The sequence below is a fragment of the Salvelinus namaycush genome, chromosome 4 (assembly GCF_016432855.1).
Source record: "Salvelinus namaycush isolate Seneca chromosome 4, SaNama_1.0, whole genome shotgun sequence".
NCBI lineage: Eukaryota > Metazoa > Chordata > Actinopteri > Salmoniformes > Salmonidae > Salvelinus > Salvelinus namaycush.
In genome coordinates this window covers 48294050-48308539 of record NC_052310.1, presented here as the reverse complement: position 1 = coordinate 48308539, position 14490 = coordinate 48294050, and positions in this window count along the sequence as shown.

Sequence of the window (14490 nt, the reverse complement as noted above, 5' to 3'; positions counted from 1 at the left end):
AGCACCCCCACAACATGATACTGCCACCCCCGTGCTTCACGGTTGGGATGGTGTTCTGTGGCTTGCAATCCTCCAAACATAATGATGGTCATTATGGCCAAACAGTTCTATTTTTGTTTCATCAGACCAGAGGATATTTCTCCAAAAAGTACGATCTTTGTCCCCATGTGCAGTTGCAATTTGTAGTCTGGCTTTTTTATGGCGATTTTTGAGCAGTGGCTTCTTCCTTGCTGAGCGGCCTTTCAGGTTATGCCGATATAGGGCTCGTTTTACTGTGGATATAGATACTTTTATACCCGTTTCCTCCAGCATCTTCACAAGGTCCTTTGCTGTTGTTCTGGGATTGATTTGCACTTTTTGCACCAAAGTAAGTTTATCTCTAGGAGACAGAACGCATCTCCTTCCTGAGCGGTATGACGGCTGCGTGGTCCCATGGTGTTTATACTTACGTACTATTGTCTGTACAGATGAACGTGGTACCTTCAGGCATTTGGAAATTGCTCCCAAGGATGAACCAGACTTGTGGAGGTCAACAATTTTTTCTGAGGTCTTGGCTGATTTCTTTTGACTTTCCCATGATGTCAAGCAAAGAGCCACTAAGTTTGTCCTTGAAATACATCCACGGGTATACCTCCGATTGACTCAAATTATGTCAATTAGCCTATCAGAAGCTTCTAAAGCCATGACATCATTTTCTGTAATTTTCCAAGCTGTTTAAAGACTCAGTCAACTTAGTGTATGTAAACTTCTGACCCACTGGAGTTGTGATACAGTGAAATAATCTGTCTGTAAACAATTGTTGGAAAAGTTACATGTGTCATGCACAAAGTAGATGTCCTAACCGACTTGCCAAAGCTATAGTTTGTTAACAAGAAATTTGTGGAATGGTTGAAAAACGATTTTTAATGACTCCAACCTAAGTGTATGTTAACTTCCGACTTCAACTGTATATAATGAACATCATATTGAACGAGTCACACGATGACATGTTGTGTGGTCCTCCCACTACAAGTCTTCTGGAAAGTATGCAGTTCATTAGGCTACAGATGAAATATGTCATGATTTACTTCACCTGGTGGTGAAAGTGGTGATGAGCTTGATGCTTTTTTCCAATAAATATCGATGGTCTTATTCTGGTGATATGATCATCGATGCTTGGCTGCCGTTTGACAAATAAAAATAATCTCTCTTTTGTCCATAATAATCTCATCATGTAGGCTATAACCGCACTGTATCTGCAAGCTGTTGGCTCGAGTGGGCGCACTTGCTATATAACTCAACATTTTTTGTAAGAAAACCATCAGTAGAGTTGAAAGTGGGATGGGAAACACATTTAATTTCGGTACATGGGAATTTAACTGCAATAGGTATTTTTATGTGCACTACGTCATCACACAGCCTTTTATCCACAACAAGTCGATTTGATGGAATCACATCTCTGGTGGGAAAATGCGCATATTGTTTCTATTCAGATTTTAGAATATTCACATGAAAATCTGTCGCCAATTGGATGGAAACCTAGCTTGTGTCTGTTTTGTGTGAGAGAGAATATTTGTGTACCATGGTGAGATGTCTTCCCATGCCATACGGACCTGTCAGTCAACACTGCTTGGTAATGCCAAACAGATAAATCAATAAGAGAGAGAAAGAGAGACAGAGAGAGATGTGTGTGGTACGGTCCGGAGAATAGCCCAAAAGTATCACCCCGCTGTGTGTGTCTCTAGACACACCAATCTGGCAGTGGGTGTGTGTGAGAGATGTATAATATATGCCGACAGACCACAGAAATCATGCTAGGGAGAAATGGTAGTGCCGTTCTGTCCATCAGCCATTCAATAGCTTTCATCAATAATTCTAAAGCAGGAGTCTAGCAAGCTCAGGGGTGTCCAACAGGTCGATCTCGCAGCCCGCCTGGGAGTACCTCGCTAAACAAACTGTGAAATCGCAAACTGTCATAAACAAATCTCACAAAATATCAGACACTGCGAGGTCCCGGGTACTATCCAATCAAAGCCACATTGACTTTATTCCACAGCTGGTTAGCAACAATTGGCATAGGAAACCAAACATAACACAATATTTGCCAATTCATTTACATCAATCTTGCCCCTGTCTGTGTGGCGCATGCTTTTGTCTATCACCTTTTCTAGCCAGTTAGCGATGCTAATGATAGCCGTCTTGAGTGTAGACATAAAGGCTTTTCCCAAAACCTTTCTCTATTAAATGTTACTTGCAAAGCAAGTCTACCAGACACAATGGTATCATGATTATTTGTATCAACAGGGTGGGCATTTGTTTTGCAAACTCTGCCATGATGTGCAGAAGGCCTACAGCAACATCGCTAGCCAAACACATTCATCTCTTGCTAGGTGCACACTCAAACATTTATATTTGTTAATTTTTGTCAAAACCTCAAAAATTGTATTCTGATGTGATTTATATATTGGCATGAACTCTAAACATCCAATTTTGTGGGTCCTCTATAAGTAATTGTAATTTTGAGAGTGAAACAGAAAAGGATAGAAAGGAAATACAAATAAATGAGGAGCTCGCAACATTTTTAAAAATAGCTCTAATGTCAGAAAATGTTGGAGACCCCTGAGCTAGCTAAACCACAACAAAGAGCCAAAAAATGCAATTAAACAAGTTAAATGAATTTGCTATTTCTAGCACATTCTCTTTAGTGGAGAAACTAACAGCCTGTTTTGTACATTGTGTTAGTTAATGGGACACCGAAGGGACATGGCTGCCTGCCTATCATCATTAGGATAGTATACTTAACTGTTTTGTAGTTATTGCTAAAGAATACCGATTTAATGCAATTGAGCAGGTTCAATTTAGGACAGGGTTGTCCCCTCTGCTGTTTTGATGTCTGTCCAGGTTTTGGGCTTACACTGATCACATGTCTAACAACATGGAGGGTTAATTAATTTTCGTAAGTCTACCTACACTATTTATGCAACAGGACTGCAATTCCCTCCTGTTTCCCCACTACTTACACATACACCACTATTATTTACACACCCCTTACCTCATCTGTAGCAATGTTTTACACAGCCTTTAGCTCATTTGTTGATTAATTACTTACTATGGTGTAATTGCAACCTTAGAGAGAGGTATTTGTGTGTCTTAAATATTCATAAAAACAATAAATTTCTAGTTCCTGTATTTCATGTTGAATCACTAAACAGCTCCATCCTGCTGTATTGCATTGTCCCATTGTATAACGTGCAATACTGTATTGAATTAAGAACTATATTAACCGATCTCGATACTGATATTGAAGCAACGCTATGTCTAACAACTGCTAACCTTTATGCAAATGAATAAGAAAAGGGTCAAAAGCTTAGCTATTCAGAGATGCACTGTAAATGATGTAGGTGAGGCTGACAGAACACTAAACTGGAAACAGGCTACTTGTTTTTTGTGGTGATGTTTTCCTTTCTCCCTGTTTGTACTGCACTGATATTCTCTCTCATCAAGATTGTGTAAGATCACAATAAAGGCTCTACCAAACCTGCCAAGTCTGTTTGAGTCATTTACCTCCGGTCAAGCAGCAAAAGATGTCAGGTTCTTGTTTTGCAGGGTTGCACTTCTTCATGCTATAAAGCTGGTAGCATCAAACCCTGTTAATGTGGGCCATTGTTGTCTGTTGCTCGTTTTCATCCTGACCTTTTCGTCAACTGATTCAGACCTGCCATGCCAGATATGTGGATGTCAAGTGACATTCATTGATAAAATACTATGGGGTCAATTTCACGCCATATGTATTCAAAATATAATAAATCGTGAACATGAAAAATAAATTTGAGAATGTACACATTATATTTTCGAGGATGGGTAAAATAATGGATGTTGAAATCAAAAACCAAAGAATTGAAAGCAAAATGTATAGAATTGTAAACAAAAATAAGACATCAAAATCAAAACCCCAAAACTTGAAAGGAAATACATTTAAGGCCAGCATCCCGGAGTCACCTCTTCACTGTTGAAGTTGAAACTGGTGTTTTGCGGGTACTATTTAATGAAGCTGCCAGTTGAGGACTTGTGAGGCGTCTGTTTCTCAAACTAGACACTCTAATGTGCTTGTCCTCTTGCTCAGTTGTGCACCGGGGCCTCCCACTCCTCTTTCTACTCTGGTTAGAGCCAGTTTGAGCTGTTCTGTGAAGGGAGTAGTACACAGCGTTGTATGAGATCTTCAGTTTCTTGGCAATTTCTTGCATGGAATTGCCTTCATTTCTCAGAACAAGAATAGACTGACGAGTTTCAGAAGAAGGTTATTTGTTTCTGAGCATTTTGAGCCTGTAATCGAATCCACAAATGCTGATGCTCCAGATACTCAACTAGTCTAAAGAAGGCCAGTTTTATTTATTCTTTAATCAGGAGAACAGTTTTCAGCTGTGCTAACATAATTCCAAAAGGGTTTTCTAATGATCAATTAGCCTTTGAAAATTATAAACTTGGATTAGTTTACACAACGTGCCATTGGAACACAGGAGTGATAGTTGCTGATAATGGGCCTCTGTACGCCTATGTAGATATTCCATAAAAAATCTGCTGTTTCCAGCTACAATAGTAATTTACAACATTAACAATGTCTACAATGTATTTCTGATTAATTTGATGTTATTTAATGGACAAAAAATTGCTTTTCTTTCAAAAACAAGGACATTTCTAGGAGACCCCAAACTTTTGAACGGTAGTGTAGATCGAGAGAGAGATGTCTACATACAGAATGTGCAAGCTATCATTCTAAAGGGTTATCTCTGAGTCCAGTGTGTACAGAGTTCCAGGTTGTGCAGAAGGCATGTTTTAAATATACTGAACAAAACTATAAACGCAACATGCATCAATCTCAAAGATTGTGCTGAGTTACTGTTCATATAAGGAAATCAGTCAATTTAAATAAATTCATTAGCCCCTAATCTATGGATTTCACATGACTGGGCTCCCACTGGGGAGCCCACAGGTGAAGAAGCTGGATGTGGAGGTCCTGGGCTGGCGTGGTTGTACGTGGTCTGCGGTTTTGAGTCCGTTTGGACGTATTGCCAAATTCTTTAAAATTACATTGGAGGCTGCTTATTCTTAAAATGAAAGATTTATGTGCTTGTATAAAGCAAAATACACTATTTAGACGAAAGTATGAGGACACCATGTCAAATTAGTGGATTCGACTATTTCAGCCACATGGTTGCTGACAGGTATTTAAAATCGAGCACATAGCCATGCAATCGCCAAAGTCAAACATTGGTCTTACTGAAGAGCTCAGTGACTTTCAATGTGGCACAGTCATAGGATGCCACCTTTTAAACAAGTCAGTTTGTCAAATTTAGAGCTGCCCTGCTCAACTGTAAGTGCTGTTATTGTGAAGTGGAAACATCTAGGAGCAACAACAGCTCAGCCACAAAGTGGTAGCCCACACAAGCTCACAGAACGGGACTGGCGAGTGCTAAAGCGAGCTGCGCATAAAAATTGTCTGTCCTCAGTTGCAACACTCACTACCGAGTTCCAAACTGCCTCTGGAAGCAACGTCAGCACAATAACTGTTCGTCGGCAGCTTCATGAAATGGGTTTCCATGACTGAGCAGCCGCACACAAGCCTAAGATCACCATGTGCAATGCCAAGCGCCGGCTGTTTGGTGGATGCCAGGAAAAGGCAACCTGCCCGAATGTATAGTGCCAAATGTAAAGTTTGGTGAAGGAGGAATAATGGTCTTGGGCAGTTTTTCATGGTTCGGGCTCACTAATGCTCTTGTGGCTGAATGGAAGCAAGTCCCCGCAGCAATGTTCCAACATCTAGTAGAAAGCCTTCCCTGAAGAGTGGAAGCTGTTATAGCATCAAAGGGGGGACCAACTCCATATTAATGCCCTTGATTTTGGAATGAGATGTTCGACGAGCAGGTATCCACATACTTTTGGTCATGTAGTGTACATAGAAAACGGAAAACTTTCTGTGGGAACTTGAACTTCAGTGTCAATACAGACACAGTACAAAACAACATTACTCATGGTTGTCATGAGGTGTCCCTAGATGCTTTTAACGAAGAAATGCTCCAGTCTGTCACTCATCACTGCTTAGCAGCAGCAAACAGAAAATCTATGTTACATGCTGTGTGTCTCTAGAAACACCAAGCTGCCCGTGTGTTCTTATTGGATCTGTGTGGTGTGTGTGCCTACGGGGCAGAGATAAACCATGCCAGGGAGAAAGGGAGTTAAAGGGAGTCACTTCAATTTTTATAGTATTCTCTACAGTGCACACTCAAATACCTCTCTACCGTGGATCTCTGCATAGGACGCCCTTCAAGAGTACTCACTTTAACCTCTCTGCAAATCAGCACTTTTAAGAACATGTGAATATTAATCTTATACTGCTGAAGAAAAGCATTCAAGAAACATATTATTTTTTAGGCTACAGATTAGAATAGTACGGGGATTGTTTGCCACAGTCTGAAAGGCAGCAGCCGTAGCTGAAAATTGAATCCACACTGGTGGGAACCACTTAAAAACACTTGGTGACTGACTAACAAGAAGTCTGGCAGGTGGTCAAGATTCTCACATCACCATGTATTTATTCTGTATTTCTGTCTATTCAATACAACGCTAATAGATTCGATTGATTCTATCTCTACTGTAAGGCCGGGCTAAAGAAAGAATATCCATGGACAGATATAGACTCCAGGGTTTAATTAGAGCAACCACACAACTTCAGGGGACAAATAAAATCTTAGGATAAATCATATGAGCAGATAGGTGGCACTTGTTGTTGCACTAAACCCTAAAATGAACAGCTATCCCAGCAACTCTTGCTCCATATACCCCAGAACCACAGTCACTCAATTACAGTCCCACACTAGCTTTACTCGGATAGAGCTAATTCATGTTTAGTGAGTTTTGGATGAGTTATGGATGAGGAAAGTGTTGGCCTTGATTCCAACAGTTAACTTTTCAGCAAACCCCCCTAAACCCTGTAGCAAATTGGAGAGTCTAATAATAATTCTGGCAAAAGTGCTGGTTTGATCAACTATAAATAAATTTTTACTCTGATGTCTTTATTACACATTAATTACATGCCAAGTAAGATCTTACCTTAATGAAACATGTATGTACAGTATTACAAATGTCCATGGTTGTTTTGTCCGTTAATGACATCTCAGTTTTCATCGAAAGGAAATGTATTCCAATATTGATAAAAATGCTGTGTTTCTGAATTCATGTGATGGTTTCAGATACTTAAACTGTGAAACAACACCAAGGCACAGAGGCACTTTTACTATTTTTTATATTTTAGGTATTTTCTACCACACCGCCACAGTGTAGGCTACCGTGCGATACCTTAAAATGTTCACAAATGCTGCAGGCAAGATGGCTTGTTTTGAAATTGAAAAGGGGAAGTGAGAGAGATGATGGCAGCAGAACATGGTCATAATCAGATCCCCAGACGCCCGGCTTCAATATAAAACTCCCTTATTTTGGACTCGATTTCACTGCTTTATTCGAGCTCATGTCTTTGCATACAAATTTCAATCACTGTGGGTCCGATTCCTTTCCTACGCACACGTTTCCTACACACTTCTGAGTAGTTGGTATTTAGACTTACCTTATTTAGGCCATAACAGGCTTTTCAGGTGTGGCTATCTTGCACTCACTGAATAAATGTAATTTAACCAATGAAAAAATGACCACTTGCTGACCAAAATATTGTATTGTGGAGATATCATTCAATGGGATTTTCAGTACATTTATCTAAAGCTATCCCTTTAAAAATGACTGAAAGCAAATAATTACATGGGGGCTAATAGGCTAACATTTCATTCTTGTTGAAGGAGAAAGAAAAAGGATGACAGATCATGCAGTCTTATTCAAAGTGAGAAATGCAGCAGGACCTCATTGGAGATCTATCTCTTCTATGTAACGAGCTATGACAAAACTGAAACCTAGCCACTTACTCTTATCTTAGCAAACAGTAGCTAGCTACACACGTTTTTAGATAGCTAGTTAATAGTTTATCCCGACAACATTGACAATCATTAAATGTTTGTTTTCAGCCATACAGTGCATTCGGAAAGTATTCAGACCACTTTACAGTTTGTATAGGTTATAGACTTATTCTAAAATATATATATTTTTAAATGTCCTCATCAATCTACACACAATACCCCATAATGACAAAGCGAAAACTGTTTTTGGGATATTTTATGCAAATTTATAAAAAATAAAAAATAAATACTTACATAAGTATTCAGACCCTTCTCTACAAGACTCAAAATTTAGCTCAGGTGCATCCTGTTTCCATTGATCATCCTTGAGATGTTTCTACAAATTGATTGGAGTCCACCTTTGGTAAATTCTATTGATTGGACATGATTTGGAAAGGCACACACCTGTCTATATAAGCTCCCACAGTTGACAGTGCATGTCAGAGCAAAAACCAAGCTATGAGTTCGAAGGAATTGTCCGTAGAGCTCCGAAACAGGATTGTGTTGAGGCACAGATCTGGGGAACGGTACCAAGAAATGTCTGCAGCATTGAAGGTCCCCAAGAACAGTGGCCTCCATCATTCTTAAAATGGAAGAAGTTTGGAACCACCAACACTCTTCCTAGAGCTGGCCCGCCTTGCCAAACTGTCAGGGAGATGACCATTATGCCGTAATGTGTGTAGATTGATTAGGGAAAAATCATGTAATCTTTTTTAGAATAAGGCTGTAAAGTAACAAAATGTGGAAAAGGTCAAGGGGTCTGAATACTTCCCGAATATACTGTATGTCCTGGAGAGTTACCCTCCTGTAACCTATCAACTAGCTAGCTATTGAAATCAGGTGCACTAGATTAGGGTTTGTAGAAAACTTACAGGACAGTAACTCTCTAGGAGTGCTCTGTATCAGATCATGTTGGATCTTACATCAAGTTTGTTGATTCCATCTCGATCTGGTCATCCTCATTAATGTCACACTTTTCCCACAGCCCCAGCCAACACACCTGATTAAACAAATTGCATTCCAAGGACGAGAGTTGCCCATCTCTATGATAGACTGTCACCATGATCACATAAATAGTGTCACAATTTTTATCAACAAGCTGATCGCTGTGTCTGTGAATGCATCCATCCACACACATAGAGAGACAGAGGAGACATAACTGTAAATCAACCATACAATAACATTATCTACAAACATTGAACAAACAAATCAGTAATTAGGAATTGATGATACATCAAAATGAGATGGTAAGTGATTACTGAATGACCCCCAACTACTTAGCATCATTGAGATAGAGTTGTACTCTATCATGAGGTCAGAAAGACAGATGGAGACATTCTCACCTCTGTTGTGCTGTGCCTCTACTTCTTTCTTACCTTTTTGACTTTTATTTTCTGGTGCCCACTCCTGAAAGAGAGGTTTCATTCGACTCCATTGAACAACAAGGCAGCAGCCCCTAACAATGGTCACATTGTTGGAACATACACAACTATCTACAAGCCATCAGACTGCTGAACACTTGAACTGGACTGACCACCAGCTCTGATTCTCACCCTAGCACACACACACACACTCACACACTTTATGTTCATATTCTTATATTTTATTATTTCTTACTGTTGTTGCATGGTCGAAAAGGAACTTGCAAGTAAGCATTTCATTGGACGTGTATACCATGTGTATCCTGTACGAAACTTGAAACTCTAAACTACTGTTATAAAGCCTGCTACATTAGCTTGTAACACTGTTCGCTACATTACACTAACTCTGACAATAACAAAGGGGCTGAAGTCTACATCACCCCATATTACAGTACACTCCATTAGGCCCCATTAACATCCATTAGCCCGCTGTGTGTGTGTGTGTGTGTGTGTGTGTGTGTGTGTGTGTGTGTGTGTGTGTGTGTGTGTGTGTGTGTGTGTGTGTGTGTGTGTGTGTGTGTGTGTGTGTGTGTGTGTGTGTGTGTGTGTGTGTGTGTGTGTGTGTGTTTGTGGGTGTGTGTGCATCTGTAACTGTGGGCATGCCGGGTCTGTGGGTGTTCTTCCACCAGCACAGTTTGTCCTGCTCATTGATGGTCATGAGAGTGTTGTGAAGCTCATTATACACAACCATCACATTTGGAGAATGAAGGAGAGAGAGCAAAAAGGGGGAGAGAGAAAGATAGAAAGGGGAGGAAGATAGGGGGGAATGAGAGATCAGGGCGTGACAAAAATGATCAATGAGAGATGAGATAAAGATAGACCACCCACATCCACACACACCCTCCTATTTACAGTCTGACTGCTGGTGTAGCCTAACTCTCATTCTTGGTGACATCCATTGCAGATCATTGTTGATCCTCTTCCTCTCCTCCTCCTATAATTACAGGGTTCTCCCCAAAGAATGTAAGAGGGGCGCTGCACCACTATGTAAAAAAAGAAGAAAATATAATATTTTTTTTGTATGATAATTTAAGGCCACACTTTATAATAGAGTATTTTTTGCTCTAGATTGCAGAAAATGGGAGATTACTGGCGTAAAAACCCCCGTAAAAATACCTATACTTTCAATGTGTTAGTGGATTACAGGTGGATATCAAATAACAAAAAATAACATAATATCAGATCTACACTACCAGAAACAAATAACGCTTTGTAAATTACAGACATTTAATCATAGGAGTGGATTCTATCAAATACTAACGTTATTAGCAAGCTAGCTAGTTATTCTAGTCAAATCAAATCAAATCAAGTTTATTTTATATAGCCCTTCGTACATCAGCTAATATCTCGAAGTGCTGTACAGAAACCCAGCCTAAAACCCCAAACAGCAAGCAATGCAGGTGTAGAAGCACGGTGGCTAGGAAAAACTCCCTAGAAAGGCCAAAACCTAGGAAGAAACCTAGAGAGGAACCAGGCTATGAGGGGTGGCCAGTCCTCTTCTGGCTGTGCCAGGTGGAGATTATAACAGAACATGGCCAAGATGTTCAAATGTTCATAAATGAACAGCATGGTCAAATAATAATCAGGAGTAAATGTCAGTTGGCTTTTCATAGCCGATCATTAAGAGTATCTCTACCGCTCCTGCGGTCTCTAGAGAGTTGAAAACAGCAGGTCTGGGACAGGTAGCACGTCCGGTGGACAGGTCAGGGTTCCATAGCCGCAGGCAGAACAGTTGAAACTGGAACAGCAGCAAGGCCAGGTGGACTGGGGACAGCAAGGAGTCATCATGCCCGGTAGTCCTGACGCATGGTCCTAGGGCTCAGGTCCTCCGAGAGAGAGAAAGAAAGAGAGAAGGAGAGAATTAGAGAGAGCATACTTAAATTCACACAGGACACCGGATAAGACAGGAGAAGTACTCCAGATATAACCAACTGACCCTAGCCCCCCGACACATAAACTACTGCAGCATAAATACTGGAGGCTGAGACAGGAGGGGTCAGGAGACACTGTGGCCCCATCCGATGATACCCCCGGACAGGGCCAAACAGGAAGGATATAACCCCACCCACTTTGCCAAAGCACAGTCCCCGCACCACTAGAGGGATATCTTCAACCACCAACTTACAATCCCGAGACAAGGCCGAGTATAGTCATCAATAGGAAGTCAACTCAGCTGTTTACAGCTAGCTTTAGACAACTAGCTAGAAATTGTAGCTAATACTTGAATATCTCTGGTTGATAACATTAACTAGCAAGGTCAAAGCAATGTATAGTCATATATGAGTATTTCTGGCATAGTCATAAGTAGCTAGCTAGCTAAATAACTGGCTAGGTAGCTAACATAATAACTTTTAGGACCTAGATGTGTTCGCTGACAGGAAAAACTATTATTGGTAACATCAGCTAACAGGATAGCCTCTTCGCTCTGAGAGGCCTGTAGGTTACACATTAGCGAAAAGGCTAATAGCAGCACATTGTAACGCTAACGAGCAACCCTGTAGCTAGTTATTTAACAGTGTCGCTTTGCTGAAGGTCACAAGTCTCTAGCTAGCCAGCTAGAAAGATAACTTTGTTAGTTTGGTTGTCTACGACCTAATGTTAGCTAACTAGCAAACAGTAGTGTCCGCTAATATCGGCGATGCTATGGCACCGTTCGCTTACCTAACATTATCTAACTTTTTCCTCGTTGTGTTTACGTTACAGCCTTATTCTAAAATGGGTTCAATTGTTTTTTCTCCTCATCAATCTACACACAATACCACATAATGACAAAGCAAAAACATGTTTTAAAAAATGTTTGCAAATGTATAAAATAACGGAAATGTAACATTTACATAAGTATTCAGACTCTTTACTCAGTACTTTATTGAAGCACCTTTGGTAGCGATTACAGCCTCGAGTCTTCTTGGGTATGACGCTACAAGCTTGGCACACCTGTATTTGGCAAGTTTCTCCCATTCTTCTCTGCAGATCCTCTCAAGCTCTGTCAAGATGGATGGGAAGCGTCGCTGCACAGCTATTTTCAGGTCTCTCCAGAGATGTTCTATCAGGTTCAAGTTTGGGCTCTGGCTGGACCACTCAAGGACATTTAGATACTTGTCCCGAAGCCACGCCTGTGTTGTCTTGGCTGTGTGCTTAGGGTCGTTGTCCTGTTGCAAGGTGAACCTTCGCCCCAATCTGAGGTCCTGAGCGCTCTGGAGTAGGTTTTCATCAATGATCTCTCTGTACTTTGCTCTATTCATCGTTCCCTTGATACTAACTAGTCTCCCAGTCCCTGCCGCTGAAAAACATCCCCAAAGCATGATGCTGCCACCACCATGCTTTACTGTAGGGATGGTGCTAGGTTTCCCTTCTCCCCCGATTGCTCAGTTTGGGTGGGCGGCCAGCTCTAGGAAGTCTTGACGGTTCCAAACTTTTTCAATTTAAGAATGATGGAAGCCACTGTGTTCTTGGGGACCTTCAATGTTGCAGAATTTTTTGTTACCCTTCCCCAGATCTGTCCCGCGACACAATCCTGTCTCAGAGCTCTACGGACAATTCCTTTGACCTCATGGCTTGGTTTTTGCTCTGACATGCTCTGTCAACTGTGGGACCTTATACAGACAGGTGTGTGTTTTTCCAAATCATGTCAATTGAATTTACCACAGGTAGACTCCAATCAAGTTGTGGAAACATGTCAAGGATGATCAATGGAAACATGATGCACCTGAGCTCAATATTAGAGTCTCATAGCAAAGAGTCTGAATAATTATATATATAAGGTATTTCTGTAGAATTTTTTTTGTACATTTGCAAAAATGTTGTCATTATGGGGTATTGTGTGTAGATTGATAAGGGAAAAAGTTAATTTAATCAATTTTAAAATAAGGCTGTAACGTAACAAAATGTGGAAAAAGTCAAGAGGTCTGAATACTTTCCGAATGGACTGTATATATTTTTTTGTATATATATTTTTTCTTCAGGATTTTGGAAATTCTCCTGCGATGCCATTTTCATATCAGGCGACCCCACATGGGGTCACAACCCCTAGTTTCGGAACCACTGCAGTAGGCCCTGTGTGGAATGAGTTTGACACCCCTGCTTTAGAGGTCATCTCCACAACAAGCCCATGAAACTTAATTCAATTCAGGGATGACAGAATGGACATATAAAGGTTGTGGCCCTCTTGAAGAATGACAGCTCATATGCATCAATGCGTCAACCTCTAACTAGTGTATATAATGAGGTAATTTATGTACTGTAAATAGTTGTGTTTATATTGACTGTGTACCTTGAGGTTGTGTAGCATATTTGTGGTAAGGAGAATGTCCCTACCTTTCAAAGTGCTTGATATGTGTTTTGTGGCTTGATATGTGGTTTGGGTATGATGTACTCTGGAGTTGTCTCACTGCGACACAGATCCAAGACTTCACACAGTTTGCATGTTGCCTTCTTGTCTTACATGACAGGTATCTTTGGCAAACTACAGATATCATCAGTCCAATCACTGATAACCACAGTGAACTGAGGGCAAGTAGATTTATAGCTGCATTGGGATGTGTCAATGGGAATCTACTCTTCATCATATCAAATCATAATTCAAGGTACTCTCATCTGAAACTTGAACAGTATATAGTGTTGTGGAGTTCACAGGTAATGACTCTGTTGATTTACTGTCAGGGCAATAAATCACCCTTCAATATATTTTGTGTAATGTTGATACATGTGCTATGCAGTACATCAGTTTGTAATAAGTCACAAACAATGGATAAACTATGAGACCGTGTTAATATAAAATATAAATCAGGGGACAGTTCTAAACATTAGAATGTCTTAGAAATTAAAACATATATGGGCTGCATGGTGCGACTATTGGCTATTGATGATTTGAGAAAGTTGCAAAAAAAGTTGCAAAAAAAGCTGACTCTGTTGCTTACCTCAGGCTGAAAACGATGTTCCCTCATCAAGTGATCATATTTTCACCCATCAGACTATTCTCAATTTAGTCTTGTCTTTACTAATATGTCAAATTAGTTTTTATTTATAATAACCCATTATTAAATGGGCAGGAACAGGGCAGTATGCACTAGAATAGCGAATGAACACCTCTGTCC